The sequence below is a fragment of the Protopterus annectens genome, chromosome 1.part2, assembly GCF_019279795.1.
Source record: "Protopterus annectens isolate FY-2018-M chromosome 1.part2, PAN1.0, whole genome shotgun sequence".
Taxonomy (NCBI): domain Eukaryota; kingdom Metazoa; phylum Chordata; order Ceratodontiformes; family Protopteridae; genus Protopterus; species Protopterus annectens.
In genome coordinates, this window is record NC_056727.1 from 466,945,032 (window position 1) to 466,961,382 (window position 16,351).

Genomic DNA, 16,351 nt, shown 5'->3' on the forward strand with positions numbered 1-16,351 from the left:
AAAGTAGATGTGTATGGGCATTTACCATCCTAGCTAGTGGAGTGAGTAAAGGTTTGATCTTGTATAGTGAGCCAAGTTTTTTATTAACTTTTTTAATAGTTTGATTAATATGCATATCAAACTTGAGGTTATTATCAACTGTTACACCTAAGAGTTTGGGTACAAGGATCTGGGACAATGACAGTGCCATTGTTAGATTTTATAGTAAAGGTTGGAGTGGAGGCTTTACGAGTGGAGGAGAAAAGCAGTAGCTTTGTTTTGTTAGGATTTAATAGGAGATGTCGATTACAGAGCCAATTTTTGACAGTATTAAAAACATTTTGGGATAGAGTCTGAGACTTAAAGGGGAGGTGGCAGAGCAAATCAAAGTGGAGTCATCCTCATATTGAATGCAGGTGGCTGTTGGAATGACTGTGTACAGGTCATTAATAAAGATAGAAAATAATAGGAGTCCTAATATAGAGCCCTGAGGGACCCCAAGGGTGATAGGTAGAAGGGAAGATAGTTTGTTCTACCATAGTACAGCCTGTTGTCTACCACTCAGATATGATTTGAACCATTGGATAGCATGGACATCTAGGAGAATAGTTTTAAGTATGTGTTTAAGTAGTTGGTGGTTGACCATGTCATAGGCTTTGGAGAGATCAAGAAAGAGGGCAGAAGAAAGCTTACTGTTGTTTTGATTTTGATTAATAACATTGGAGAAGTAGAGGAGGGCCATGGTTGTACTGTGGAATGGTCTGAAACCATGTTGTGAGTTAGTCAGGAGATTGTGCTGAATAAGATGGCTCAGGAGTTGTTTATGGATGCACTTCTCCATAATTTCAGCCAGGTTGACAAAATAGCTCTAGGTCTATAATCTGACAGTTCAGTGGAACTGCCCCCTTTGTGGAGTGGAATAAAATGGGATGTCTTCCAGATGGAGGGATAGTGGCTTCTGATATAGTTCTATTGAACAGGCTAGAGATCGGATATGCTATGGCATCTGTAGCTTTTTGTAGATACTCAGCTGGGAGGAGATCCGCTGCAAGGGTGGTAGATTTTAGTTTCTTGATTAGGACAAGGATAAGTGATGTGTTAAATGGGAGTTGAGAACTAGGTGCGGCGGTGTTAGGACTTGGGCAACTGGGAGATAGTTGGTTAGCTAGTGACTGGATAGTTTCTGTGAAGAAACTATTAAAGGAATTGGCAACATCTTCTGAAGGTTTTTGGATGGTAGCTGAGGGGCTAGGAGTTCTGCATTGACCTGGATGAATAAGTTTATTTATGCCTGCCCAAAACATTTGCGGATTGTTTTGATGCTTCTGTTGTAAATGACAGTAAAAGTTTTTTTTTATCTAGTGTGGTAGATTTTTTAGTGTTGTTCCTTAGTTGTCTAAATCTAAGTTGATCAAAGGGGGATTTTGTGGTACGCCAAGTGGTCAAAGCTTTGTTTCTAAGTAAGATCACTTGTCTGGTTTCTTTTGAAAGCCACGGAGCAACTTTTGTTTTAGTTCTTATAGAACGTGCAGGTGCATGGCTATCAAGGATGGCTAGGAATTTGGTTTTCAAATATAATACAGCTTCTTCAAGTGGTAGATGTTTTAGGACTGCCCAAGTATGTGCTTTGAGTTAATTTTGGAAATTAGCAGGGTTAAAGTTTTTGTTGTTTCTAATTGTTTTGTAAGTAGGTTGATGGGGGATGTCAGTCTTATGCCTGATTATGTAGGTAAAAAAATGGTCCCGTATAACTTCAGGTTGGGTACCAGCCCTATACATGTGGGGATGGCTATTAATGAGTATCCAATATAGGATACTATCTCTGTTGTTAGGTTTACTGATCCTAGTAGGGAAGGATATGATCTGAGTAAATCCGTATAGATTTACATGGATGGACGGAGATTCTGAGGAACAAATATTCCAGTCAATGTTGAAATCCCCTAGAACAATGGTTTCTTGAGTGTAGTTACTAGACAGCAAAGAGAGGGTATCTTCTAGGGTGTTTGCGTTATTACCTGGGGGAATATAGACACAGTATGTTAATACTTTTGTTTTTATTAATTTGAAGCTTAGTAAAGAGAATTTCAGCATTATCAACCCGGGGTGGTTGTGTGGAATCAGAGGTCACATCTAGAGTACTTTTGTATAGTACAGCTACCTCTCCTCCCTTCCTAGTAGTACGGTCTAACCTTAGTATGTTATAACCTGGGGGTAAAACCTTGTTATCCGTTGTTGATGGCAGAGAATGATAACGGTAATCATAATTAGCTGGTAGAAACTTCCAAACAGATGATTGGTTTAATTTTGTTTTCTAGCCAGTATATTGAAAGCAGAGGCCAGTACAAGTTTATAAAGATACATTTTCCTCTACCCAGTGCTGTGTGAGTGTTGGGAGTTGAAGACTTACTTTTCAAGGCTTGAGAGGAACTCAGAAATATTATTTTATGCTCTAGAAATTCATCAGGTTAGATATCCTGTAGGGTGAAATCAAGTTTGTTGAACATCTACAGAATAACAGATTTTATTTGTTTTGGATTAATCTACATAATCTTTTAGGTTTTATTCAGAGGATTTTTTTCTCAAATTTTTTTTTATTTTTCAAATATATTTGAATGAATTCCATAGTATTTATACATAACATCTTAAATAACTATGTACACTATTTACATTAGCCTGACCCTATAACAGATCTTAATGTATACATTTACTTTATAAATATGTCCAATCCATTATCAGAGTGTCTGATCAATTATTGTATAGTGTCAATCAATGATAAGACTTTTCCCCAAGGGTTGTTGATAAACAGCTTTGGATAAATTCTTAGTTCTTTAATTTTAATTTCCAATAATCCTGTGGTCTTCAGTAAGCTATAGAAGTCTTCCAAAGTTGGTATTGTGTTTGTTTTCCCTCTTCTTGTTATACACCTCCTTGAAATTGCAAGTATAGTCTATACTTGAGACATGTTTGACCTATTCATTTAATAATGGAAGAGCTTTAGTTAAATAAAATGATTCATTAAATACAGCTTGTAGAAAGTTATTAATACCATTTCAAAATGGCTTAATTTTAACACAGTCAAGGAAAATGTGGTTCCAATCTGCATTGTGTACTTGCTTACATCTCCAACATATTCCTTTTATCGAATAACTAATTTTACTGATTCTGTCTGGGGTTAGGAATGCTCTGTGCAAGCAGTTCCAATTAAAAACTTTCCAGTACTGTGTAAAGGATATATATTTTATCTATAATAAGATATTTGTTTTAGTATTTTCAGTTAACTGTATTGAGTATCCTTTTGTTATATATTTCCAATATGAGGTTTTGGGTGCTGTTTTATAGTTTATCAATATTTTGTAAAATTTTGAAATACTGTTTCCCATGTCAAAGTCATTATATGTGATTTCATATATGTATTTCGTAAATTTAGGTATTTTTTTAAATGAAGAATTGTTAATTATTCTACTTAAATCTTGTGAATATGACAGAATACTCTGTAAAGTTAGCCAGTCCTGTTGTGGAATTTTGTATGTTGTTTTTATTACTTGCATATCTAAAACTTTTCATTCTTTGATACATTGGAGCCAACAAACAAATCCTTTCTGTTCCCAGGAATTAATAATTTCTCTATATATGCTGTCTGGAACATTCTTTGTGACTATAAATGGTGTTAAAAGATCAAACCAGTTTTTAAATCTATATTTGCATTAATAATTTTCCTAAATGAGTCAATGTAATAATTAATCATATGAGTTTTAGTGGGTTTAGTTATGTTATATTGCATACTAATATATATGTGCCATGGCAAATTGTTTTTATCTGTTATTTGAATTTTTTTTTTTGTAAATCAAATTCATTTATTAATATTACAGTTAGTAATTCTTTTCAATTTGCAGAGTAATTTAGACTTATCTAATCTGAGATTGTTTTAGATATGGATGCTTTTATATATGTTTCCATATCAGGAAAGTTTAATCCTCCCTGTTTCCATGCTCTGATATGATGTACTAAAGCTATTAAGTTTCTTGTGGGAAACCATAAAAATTTTATTAGGCATGAAATTATTTCTTTGAATATATTTCTTTCTGGTAACAGTTGTATTGCCAAGGCTATATATAGGATATTGGGCAGTAAAATCATTAACTGTAGTCTATCTTCAAATGTTAATATTATTTTGTTACATTTTTCCACAGAGATTTTAATTGTATTGATGATATTATTGTAGTATGTTGAGACTAATTCATTATTATCCTTGCATAACTCAATTCCTAGATATTTTAAGGTAGATTCTTGTTTCCCTATGATGTGATTCCCCCTTAGTGTGCAGTTCTTTTTTTTATTTAAAAATAAAAATTTTGATTTTGATTTATTGAAATGGAGTCCTGAAGTCATGTGAAGTTTGTCAATTAATATATCTAATTCTTCTAACGTCTCTTTTGTATGAGATAATGTTAGTAATATGTCATCAGCAAATAGCATGACTTTAGAATTGTATTGTTCATAAACATCTATTCCTTTGATTTTTATATTGTTACGAATTGAATCTGCCAATATTTCAATAACCAGAGCAAACAGAATCGGTGACATGGGACATCCTTGTTTAGTGCCTTTTGTTATATATATAGATTCCTATGTAAAAGGACCTAACTTGACATATACTAAATTATTTGTATATATATTCTTTAGGAGATGAACAAAGGATGCAGGAAATTCAAATAGCATTAGGATTTTGAATAAGTAGTCTCAATTTAGGGAATCAATGGCTTTCTCTATATCTAAGCCAATTATGAGTGTTTCTTTATTTTCTTTATTAACATAATCTATAAGAAAAATTATCCTTTTAATGTTGTCATGTGTGTGTCTGCGATATATAAATCCAGTTTGATCATTATTTATTGTTTTGGATAGTAGTATTTTCATTCTATTAGTTAATATTGTCATAAATATCTTATAGTCATTATTTAATAATGATATAGGTCTATATGAGGTACAGAGGTTTGGGGATTTGTTTTCCTTTAGGATTGCTGTGATTAAGGAATATCTACAAGAGGGTGGTATTAAAGCTTGTGACTGAATTTCTAATAGAGTTTTATGGAAGAGGGATAGTATCTTTGAAGGAAAAAGTTTATATATTTCCATAATTATGTCATCTATACCTGGAGCTTTATTATTTTTCCCTCTTTTATTGTATCTGTAATTTCTTTGTAGGATATGGATGCTTGCAGATCTAGTTTTATTTTTTTCTGGTATTTTTTATATTAGAACATTTTTCATCTCGATTTAATTGAGCAATATGTATATTTTCTTTTTGGAAATGTTCCATATATTGATTTCTATAGGCATCAAGAATGTCACCTATATCTGAGACATTTTTCTCTTTTTTTCATGGAAGATACTTTTAATGTTATTAGCTTTTTGGCAGACATGGCCAAGGTATTCATTTTTAGTTTTTTCTAAAGCTAAACTAGTTTTATGTGTTAGACTTTTGTTGTATTTATTGTTTAATACTTCTACTTTACTTTTCATCTCCAAATGATTTTGATTTTTTTCAGCTTTTACTGACACAAGTTTGGATTGTAGATTTAATAATTCAAAATGTCATTCTCTGATTTTTTTTTATACCAAATTAGGGTTTTACCATATATGTAAGCTTTTAACGAGTCCCATATCATTATTTTATTTATCTCTGTGGTGTAATTAATATCTAAGAAGAACTGTAATTCAGATAATAACCAGAGTTTGAACTCTTTAATTTTACTTATATATACTGGAATTCTGGAGTTAAAGATTAATGGTTTGTACCCATTTTGAAGTTTTAGTATCAATGAATTGTGGTCTGAAAAGGTCTGAAAATCTCTGTTGTTAGGTTTACTGATCCTAGTAGGGAAGGATATGATCTGAGTAAATCCGTATAAATTTACATGGATGGTCGGAGATTCTGAGGAACAAATATTCCAGTCAATATTGAAATCTCCTAGAACAATGGTTTCTTGAGTGTAGTTACTAGAAAGCCAAGAGAGGATATATTCTAGGGTGTTTACCTGGGGGAATGTAGACACAGTATGTTAATACTTTTGTTTTTATTAATTTGAAGCTTGGTAAGGAGAATTTCAACATTATCAACCCGGGGTGGTTGTGTGGAATCAGAGGTCACATCTAGAGTACTTTTGTATAGTACAGCTACCTCTCCTCCCTACCTAGTAGTACGGTCTAACCTTAGTATGTTATAACCTGGGGGTAAAACCTCGTTATCCATTGTTGATGGCAGATAATGATAATGGTAATCATAATTAGCTGGTAGAAACTTCCAAACAGATGATTGGTTTCATTTTTTTTTCTAGCCAGTATATTGAAAGCGGAAGCCAGTACAAGTTTATAAAGATACATTTTCCTCTACCCAGTGCTATTAGTGTTGGGAGTTGAAGACTTACTTTTCAAGGCTTGAGGAGGACTCAGAAATATTACTTTATGCTCTGGAATTAATCAGGTTAGATATCCTGTAGGGTGAAATCAAGTTTGTTGAACATCTACAGAATAACACATTTTATTTCTTTTGGATTAATCTACATAATCTTTTAGGTTTTATTCACAGGATTTTTTTTCTCAAAATTTGTTTTTTATTTTTCAAATATATTTGAATGAATTCCATAGTATTTATACATAACATCTTAAATAACTACGTACACTATTTACATTAGCCTGACACTATAACAGATCTTAATGTATACAGTTACTTTATAAGTATGTCCAATCCATTATCAGAGTGTCTGATCAATTATTGTATAGTGCCAATCAATGATAAGCCTTTTCCCCAAGGGTTGTTGATAAATGGCTTTGGATAAATTCTTAGTTCTTTAATTTTAATTTCCAATAATCCTGTGGTCTTCAGTAGGCTATAGAAGTCTTCCAAAGTTGGTATTTTGTTTGTATTCCATCTTCTTGTTATACACTTCCTTGAAATTGCAAGTATAGACTATACTTGAGACATGTTTGACCTATTCAAATGAGGACCTTCGTTCACATTTAATAATGGAAGAGCTTTAGTTTAATAAAATGATTTATTAAATACAGCTTGTATAAAGTTATTAATACCATTCCAAAATGGCTTAATTTTAACACAATCAAAGAAAATGTGGTTCCAGTCTGCATTGGGTACTTGATCACATCTCAAACATATTCCTTTTATTGAAGAACTAATTTTACTGATTCTGTCTGGGGTTAAGAATGCTCTGTGCAAGCAGTTCCAATTAAAAACTTTCCAGTATTGTGTAAAGGATATATATTTTATCTATAATAAGATATTTGTTTCAGTATTTTCAGTTAACTGTATTGAGTGTCATTTTGTTATATATTTCCAATATGAGGTTTTGGGTGTTGTTTTATAGTTTATCAATATTTTGTAAAATTTTGAAATACTGTTTCCCATGTCAATGTCATTATATATGATTTCATATATGTATTTCGTAAATTTAGGTATTTCTTTAAATGAAGAATTGTTAATTATTCTACTTAAACTTGTGAATATGACAGAATACTCTGTAAAGTTAGCCAGTCCTGTTGTGGAATTTTGTATGTTGTTTTTATTAGTTGCATATCTAAAACTTTTTGTTCTTTGATACATTGGAACCAACAAACAAATCATTTCTGTTCTCAGGAGTTAATAATTTATCTATATATGTTATCTGGAACATTCTTTGTGACTATAGATGGTGTTAAAAGATCAAACCAGATTTTTAAATCTATATTTGCATTAATAATTTTCCTAAATGAGTCAATGTAATAATTAATCATATGAGTTTTAGTGAGTTTAGTTATGTTATATTGCATACTAATATATATGTGCCATGGCAAATTGTTTTTATCTGTTATTTGAAAATTTTTTTTGTAAATCAAATTAATTTATTGATATTACAGTTAGTAATTCTTTCTAATTTGCAGAGTAATTTAGACTTATCCAATCTGAGATTGTTTTAGATATTGATGCTTTTATATATGTTTCTATATCAGGAAAGTTTAATCCTCCCTGTTTCCATGCTCTGATATGATGTATTAAAGCTATTAAGTTTATTGTGGGAAACCATAAAAATTTTATTAGGCATGAAATTATTTCTTTGAGTATATTCCTTTCTGGTAACAGTCGTATTGCCAAGGCTATATATAGGATCTTGGGCAGTAAAACCATTGTTATTAACTGTAGTCTATCTTCAAATGTTAATATTATTTTGTTCCATTTTTCCACAGAGATTTTAATTGTATTGATTATATTATTGTAGTATTTTGAGACTAATTCATTATTATCCTTGCATAACTCAATTCCTAGATATTTTAAGGTAGATTCTTGTTTCCCTATGATGTGATTCCCCCTTATTGTGCAGTTCTTTTTTTTATTTAAAAATAAAAATTTTGATTTATTGAAATGGAGTCCTGAAGTCATGTGAAGTTTGTCAATTAATATATCTAATTCTTCTAACGTCTCTTTTGTATGAGTTAATGTTAGTAATATGTCATCAGCAAATAGCATGACTTTAGAATTGTATTGTTCATAAACATCTATTCCTTTGATTTTTATATTGTTACGGATTGAATTTGCCAATATTTCAATAACCAGAGCAAATAGAATCGGTGACATGGGACATACTTGTTTAGTGCCTTTTGTTATATGTATAGATTCCTGTGTAAAAGTACCTAACTTGACATACGCTAAATTATTTGTATATATATTCTTTAGGAGATGAACAAAGGATGCAAGAAATTCAAATAGCATTAGGATTTTGAATAAATAGTCTCAATTTAGGGAATCAAAGGCTTTCTCTATATCTAAGCCAATTATGAGTGTTTCTTTATTTTCTTTATTAACATAATCTATAAAAGAAATTATCCTTTTAATGTTGTCATGTGTGTGCCTGTGATATATAAATCCAATTTGATCATTATTTATTGTTTTGGATAGTGGTATTTTCATTCTGTTAGTTAATATTGTCATAAATATCTTATAGTCATTATTTAATAATGATATAGGTCGATATGAGGTGCAGAGGTTTGGGGATTTGTTTTCCTTTAGGATTGCTGTGATTAAGGAATATCTACAAGAGGGTGGTATTAAAGCTTGTGACTGAATTTCTAATAGAGTTTTATGGAAGAGAGATAGTATCTTTGAAGGAAAAAGTTTATATATTTCCATAATTATGCCATCTATACCTGGAGCTTTATTATTTTTCCCTCGTTTATTGTATCTGTAATTTCTTTGTAGGATATGGGTGCTTGCAGATCTAGTTTTATTTTTTCTGGTGTTTTTTATATTAGAACATTTTTCATCTCGATTTAATTGATCAATATGTATATTTTCTTTTAGGAAATGTTCCATATATTGATTTCTATAGGCATCAAGAATGTCACTTATATCCGAGACATTTTTCTCTTTTTTTTCATGGAAGATACTTTTAATGTTATTAGCTTTTTGGGAGACGTGGCCAAGGTATTAGTTTTTTGTTTTTCGAAAGCTAAACTAGTTTTATGTGTTAGAATTTTGTTGTATTTATTGTTTAATACTTCTACTTTACTTTTCATCTCCAAATGATTTTGATTTTTTTCAGCTTTTACTGACACAAGTTTGGATCGTAGATCTAATAATTCAAAATGTCATTCTCTGATTTTTTTTTTTATACCAAGTTAGGGTTTTACCATATATGTAAGCTTTTAATGAGTCCCATATCATTATTTTATTCAACTCTGTGGTGTAATTACTATCTAAGAAGAACTGTAATTCAGATAATAACCAGGGTTTGAACTCTTTAAGTTTACTTATATATGCTGGAATTCTGGAGTTAAAGATTAATTGTTTGTACCCATTTTGAAGTTTTAGTATCAATGAATTGTGGTCTGAAAAGGGGCAATGAGTGATTGAGAAATTAATGATTTTAGAGTGTAAGTCATCGGCAGCAAATATTTTATCTATTCTAGTTTGGGTACCAAATCTGTGATCTTGATGGGAAAACAACAAAGCTTTATCGTCTTTAAATTTGAAAGTATCTACCAGATGAAATGATTCTACTCACTTTTGATACAGCAGATGTACGCAGCAGTCTTTTATTTGTAGTTTCAGAAATATCAGATATACAGTTAAAATCTCCTCCTAATATTAATTTGCCTTTATAATTCATGGAAATGAAATCCAAGTGTTTTTTAACAGTTCCTGTTCTAATGTCTGGGAACCAGTATAGATTGGCTAGAGTCCATATGCTGTTACATTTAACTATTACACATGCCATAAGGCCTTCTTTATCTTCATACTTATAAATGATTTCTGGGTTAATTACTTTTGTTTTCCATAAAATTGTTGCCCATTTTGACTTTGTCTTATAAGTGGATTGGGCCAATATCATATATTCCTTAGGATTCCATTTGTAATTTTCATTTGTTTTGAAATGAGTTTCTTGAAGGAAGACAATTTGTGCTTTGTTCAGTTTTAAATATTTCAGTAGATTTGATATCTTGCTAGGATTGTTTAAGCCATTAGTATTTAACGATAATAAAGTTAAATCCATCTTAGGTTATTTACACTATATTTTTTGTTTTATTATGACTATTAAACACTTTCTTCTGATAACTATAAAGTATATGTTTGAGCTTTTAAAGGAAATGATCAGTTTTATACTTTGAGTGTTTACCAATAAAGTAATGTTTTGGTCAGGCATGCAAAAAATGTTTTTGTGAAATAAATTTAAATTAATAAATGGTAACAAAACTAAGATCCGCACTAGCCATGGAATAAAAATCATTCCTAATCTGATGGATAAACCTAAATCCATCAGATTATCACTCATATGTTGACAATCCAGAACATCTGAGCTCCATAAATTGAATTATCATATGGAGAATATTTGTAATAGGAATAAGCAATATTTATATTATTTTGAACAGATATAGTACTATTGTAGATTAGACAGAATTCTAATGCAATATAAATGTCTACTCATTGTATAAGCAATTAATATTTACATGAAAGATGAGAAGCAATTCAATCATAGTAAAGTAGGATGCATCATATATAAAATCTCAGTAAAAGATTATAGCACACAGTTATTTAACATATTCACCCTTATTCATGAAGTCTTATTACTTAATATAAATAGATGGTAATAATATTTATACCTAATGTTTTATAATACAATGCATTTTACTGGATCTATCAGAAGTTATAATTCATTGTTTGCCAGCATTTAAGTAATCACTTTGTTTATTGCTAACTTAGTTCAAGCTTCATGTTTGTTTTATATGAACATTGATGAAAGTTAGTGTATTTTAATTATCAGTGCATCCCTCTTCCCCCCCCATTTCCTATACATATTTTCCTATCTGTCATTTCTTATTATAAAATGAGTGAAATTATAGGTTAAAAACAACAAATTCACTTATTGTGATTAATGATTACAAGTTCCCTTTCCATATTCAAAAATTGCCATTTTATGGCATATACTGAAAGTTTTTAGATTTAAATGGCAACATTCTATTTTGTATAATCAGCAAAGGTTAAACTGAGTGATTATTGTCAATTCAGTACTATTTATTCAGAATGTTATTGTTATATTATGTGACATTCCTAGTTCAGGCTTCTATTGTTTCTCTTGAACAACTTTGTCAGTTTGATGTAATGTGTAAAACATTAATTACCTTGGTAACCACTTAAGTATTATATATATGGTCAAGATGGGTTACAAAAACTACAATTCAAGTTAAAGCAATTTCATGACTTGTTATGCATATTTACTTATATAAGAAAATCATCATGCTTCCCGTTGATGTTCAATGTAGTGTATGTCATTTATGACAAGTTAAGACAGTAGTGTTATTATACACAAGCCCATGTTATTAAATCCTGTCTTTAATATCTGAATTCAGCAGACTGCTTCATCTTAGATGACGATTATATATTTTATGTCTAGATTTACTAAAATCATACATTACATAACTATTGTGTGTGTGTGTTTTTTTTTTTTTGGCTGTTGCTTAGTTATTTGAGAGACCACAAACTGTAATGCTTATTCTTATTATTAGCTCCTTCCAAGCATGTTTATGCAGTCCATAAACTTTAAACGATGAGACCCTTCTATTTTCTTATTTGTTATAAGTATATTTCCATCCTTACATGCACACACATATCAGTACTTCAAGCAAGGGCAACAATGTCCATCCAGTTTTGCCAGAATACCATTCACTATTTCATGTGGTGTGTTTCCAGGCTGTTCTTAAAATATCCAAACCAATATTTGTCCTGTTCCATTTTACTAGCCTGTTCCATGCAGTGGCCACTCTGCCAGTGAACCACTCAACAAACCATCCATTCCCACGGATATTTCCATGAAGGAAATCTGATAACTCTCTAACACTTCCCAGCAATCCCAAACACCCTTAGAATCAGCTATCCTCACATGCCCAACACGTCTGAGCAAGCTTACCTTCCAGACCACTGCAAAGGGTACTGCACAAGATCAAGTGCTGTTAGTCTTTCACAATAACTCAGACATCCATTCTTATGTAAGTCCTTAATGTGTTTGGACCAAAATACATTTTAAATATAAATTGTGCTTATTATATATGTTTTATTTTTTAAATCAAGAATCAACTTAATGAGCTAAACAAAGTGTTGGGAGACCATCAATATGTGTACATGTGGTTTAAAACAGCCCCTTAATTTATATATATATATATATATATATATATATATATATATATATATATATATATATATATTTATTTTTAAACCAAAAACTTCATTGTGGAGAATCATCTCGGAGACTCCTTAGAGCCATTAAACATTATTGTCACTCTGTGTCCATTACCATAGCAACCTGGGAAAATCTGTTTCTGTTAGTGTGTCTGTGTACTGCATACCAGAGACTCACGATGCACCTGAAGCAAAGCTTCACTTCACTGCAACTTCAAGCCTAAATTCCCACCCTTTTGGCGTTTCAGTAACCAGGAAAAGAATGGATAGCAAACAGATAAAAAAAAAAAAAAAAACCTCCCAACAAGCCGCAACATAAGATAACACATTCTTCCAGCATCCCACCTCTCACTCAGCAGATGTATAAGCAAACTATTGTCTGCCAAAATATCCCAAATCACAGTTTTATCCACCCCTTTCCCCTGGATCCAGGCGAAAACACCAAATGTCGCTTTCTAATACACAAGCATCAGTAAACCTCAATCACAAACCACAACCCACAGCTTCCCGGAGATGAAAACTGCAACATACAACAGCTGCCAGATACAGCTGCATCACACACACCATGTCAGGCTTAATGAAACAGCTCTGGAAGCTATAATACCTGCCATAATTGATATTAACTATGTTTAGATAGAATAATAATGACATTTGTACTAGCTGCCAGACACAGCTGCATCCACGCACAACATATCAGTATTGATCAAACAGCACTCATAGCTGTGATGCCTGCCATAATTGATATTAACTATATTTATACAGAATAATGATGACATTTGTACTAAGAGCTTGCTACTATTATTTAACCAGGATATATATGACATTTCTAAATCATACTTTAACTGAAGAAGGCATTAGTCTCCATGGAAGCATTTTTTTTTCAAAACACTCTACTGTTACTGCTATTATATATGATGTTAATTTGTTACATTTATGTCTGAACTCTGATACATGGTACCTTGTTGAATTAGTTAATTAATTAATTACTTAAATTATTAATTAGTAAAGTCAATGAAAAATGAACAAGATAAGTATTCATTGAGTTCAAGTAGGGGAATAGAAACATCTATGTTTGTATTATATGTTGCTTTGTTTGGCTTATATGTAATGTAAATAATAACCCATCTTGACCTACCTTTATTTGTGAATAATTATTGGACTCTTTGAACATTCTGAATAAATCATTACTGTTTTTTAGTTGTTTAAAAACCCCTCCTTTTTTAAATAAAAACAGATGACAAGTGATGTACCATATCAGTTGATACTTTGAGAGATGTAGTTGTAAGAGTTAATTTTTTGGGACAGCTATCTTGGAATCAGTTGTGTTTCTTCTTCCTAGCATCAGTCCAAGGGTGTGTTTCTTTTATTCTTTTAAGAGTAGGGGCCATCCATTCCATTTCTTCTGGAATAGACACTATGTTGTTGTTTTTGATGAATATAGTAGCTTCTTCTAAGTTATGAAAGGTTCTCATCTCAATGGCAAAAATAATTTTTATCTTGGCTGGAAAGGCCAGCTGTGCTTTAATGTTGTTTTGCTTCAACAGTTTTATTATTGGCCAGACTTTTTTCCTTTGTTCTAGTATTCTGGAAGAATAATCATTGTCAAACCTTATCAGGCTTTGATTGTATTTAAGGGTGATTTTCTCCAAGCAGATTTTAATATTAGTTCCTTGTCCAGAAATGAAAGAAATGTTATAATTATGGATCTAAGTGGAGTATTTGTTGAGTTAGAAGCAGGTTTCCTCAGTGCTCTATGCACCCTTTCAATTCCAAATGAAAGTCCCTCTTTCAAGTCTAAAAATTCAGGAATCCAGGTTGTTAAGAATGAAATAATGTCTTCTCCTTCATTGTTTTCAGGCAGACCAAAGATCCTTATGTTGTTTCTCCTCTCCCTGTTTTCTAAGTCATCTATTTTGTTAAGCAGCCGTGTATTCTGTTTAAATAGAAATTCTTTTTGGAATTCTTCCTCTTTGAGTTTCCCTTCAATGTCATTTAGAGAAGTCTCTACATTTGTTATTTTTGTATGGTGTTACTGTAATAGTTCCTTAAGAGTATCAGTCTGTTTTTGAGAATTTGATTTTTGAGGTTTTCTAAGTCATTTTTAAAGCCATCCATCTTCAAAGATAGTTCATATAAGGTAGATGTCATCAGTTGCAGTTCTTTTTTCAAAGCAGCATCTGGATGAGAATTCCTTGAGTTGTTCATATTCAGTGACTCAATATATCTCCAAGTTACTTGACAGGAAAAATTTTGTATATCTCCACCAAAATTGATATTTATGAGGTTTAGTAGTTTCTCTATAGATTCCTGATGTTTTAAACTTGAAAATAATAAAATTTTCCTACATTATTATACTAGTTTTTGGAGCTCTCAAAATTCACTGCTCTCAGTTGGCCATCTAAGCTCTGCCCCCCTATTCAGAGGATTTTGAAGCTCTCTGGCTTAAACTTTAATCCTATTTTGCTAGAATATCTGTGGTGGCACTTTGATCCATGCAAGTCTAATGAAAGAGGTCTCCACTGTGCAATTAGTGACATCATGTAGGCCTGGATTTTAGTACTCTTTTCTGGTAAATTGATTCTGAGAGAATACAACATATTTAGCATGGTATTGCATTAAATGGGCTTACAACAGAATAGCTAAAGTTGTTGTTCATCATAGTAGAACATGTCATTGTATCCCTGTGAGCACCCTTACAGGTTGTTACTAACTTCTTTACGTGTCAGATTTTTCAGCCCAATGAAATACTATCTTCTGGTAAGAAACTGTCCATGAACACACATCTTCTGTTAGCAAGCTTGATAGAAATCCTAAGCAAAGAATACATTTAGTGATTCTTGGCATCCGGCATATTTTAGAAAAATCCTGAATAAATCTCCCCACCAGAATAAAACAGCCCTTCAGGACTGAGGAAAAATGGATTTTCAAGTATGTTGGAGCTGTTGTTGTGAGATTGCCTAATTATTACTGCATCCCTTGTCTTACTCTACCTGATTTGATAAATATTCCATATTTGATTACCTGTCAAAATGTAAAGGTCCTAACTTCTTAATGTACTGTATACTGATTAAAGGCTTACAAAATCAATTTAGTAGTATCACAGGTACTTTGCATAATGATAAGTAAATTCCAAGTCTAAACTTTTTACAATTTTTTCTGTGTATTAGTTGCACTTCTTCTCACTGCTATTTGTTGCTACTGTTGCAGCATACTTAATTCAACAAATTGTCTTGTATATACCAGCCAAGAAGGCAGTCTATTTTTGTGCATTAGTTGGACTTCTAATTTTATTTTGTTATACTAGGGAAGACCCTCACAAATGGAAACTTGGTTAGGAGATCCTCCAAGATTTGACCTATCTGTGGGAACTTCCTCAAGTAGTCCTCTCTGCCTCCTCTCCAAACAATCAACTGGAAAGATTCTGTTCTAGGACTCCATGCAAGAAGGCCTGGAAGAGGGATGCCATTTCTTTTATTTTTCTTTCTTTGGACCAAAATGTTCATGTATGCTGTTCCACCATTTCCACTAATATCCAGGGTACATCTAAGGATTCAGAAGGAATCCCCCAAGATCATTGTGGTGACTCCCTTCTGGCCCAGGCAACCATGGTTTTCCCTTTCTTTGGAAATGGCCAGAGGTAATTACACACAC

At 31.8% G+C, this 16,351-nt stretch overlaps 1 protein-coding gene across 1 annotated transcript in view; it reads left to right on the top strand.

The window, feature by feature from the left end:
• The window catches only part of CFAP61 (cilia and flagella associated protein 61), a 4,145,169-nt gene that overhangs the window by 1,902,651 nt on the left and 2,226,167 nt on the right, over positions 1 to 16,351 (top strand). The window lies entirely within an intron of this gene.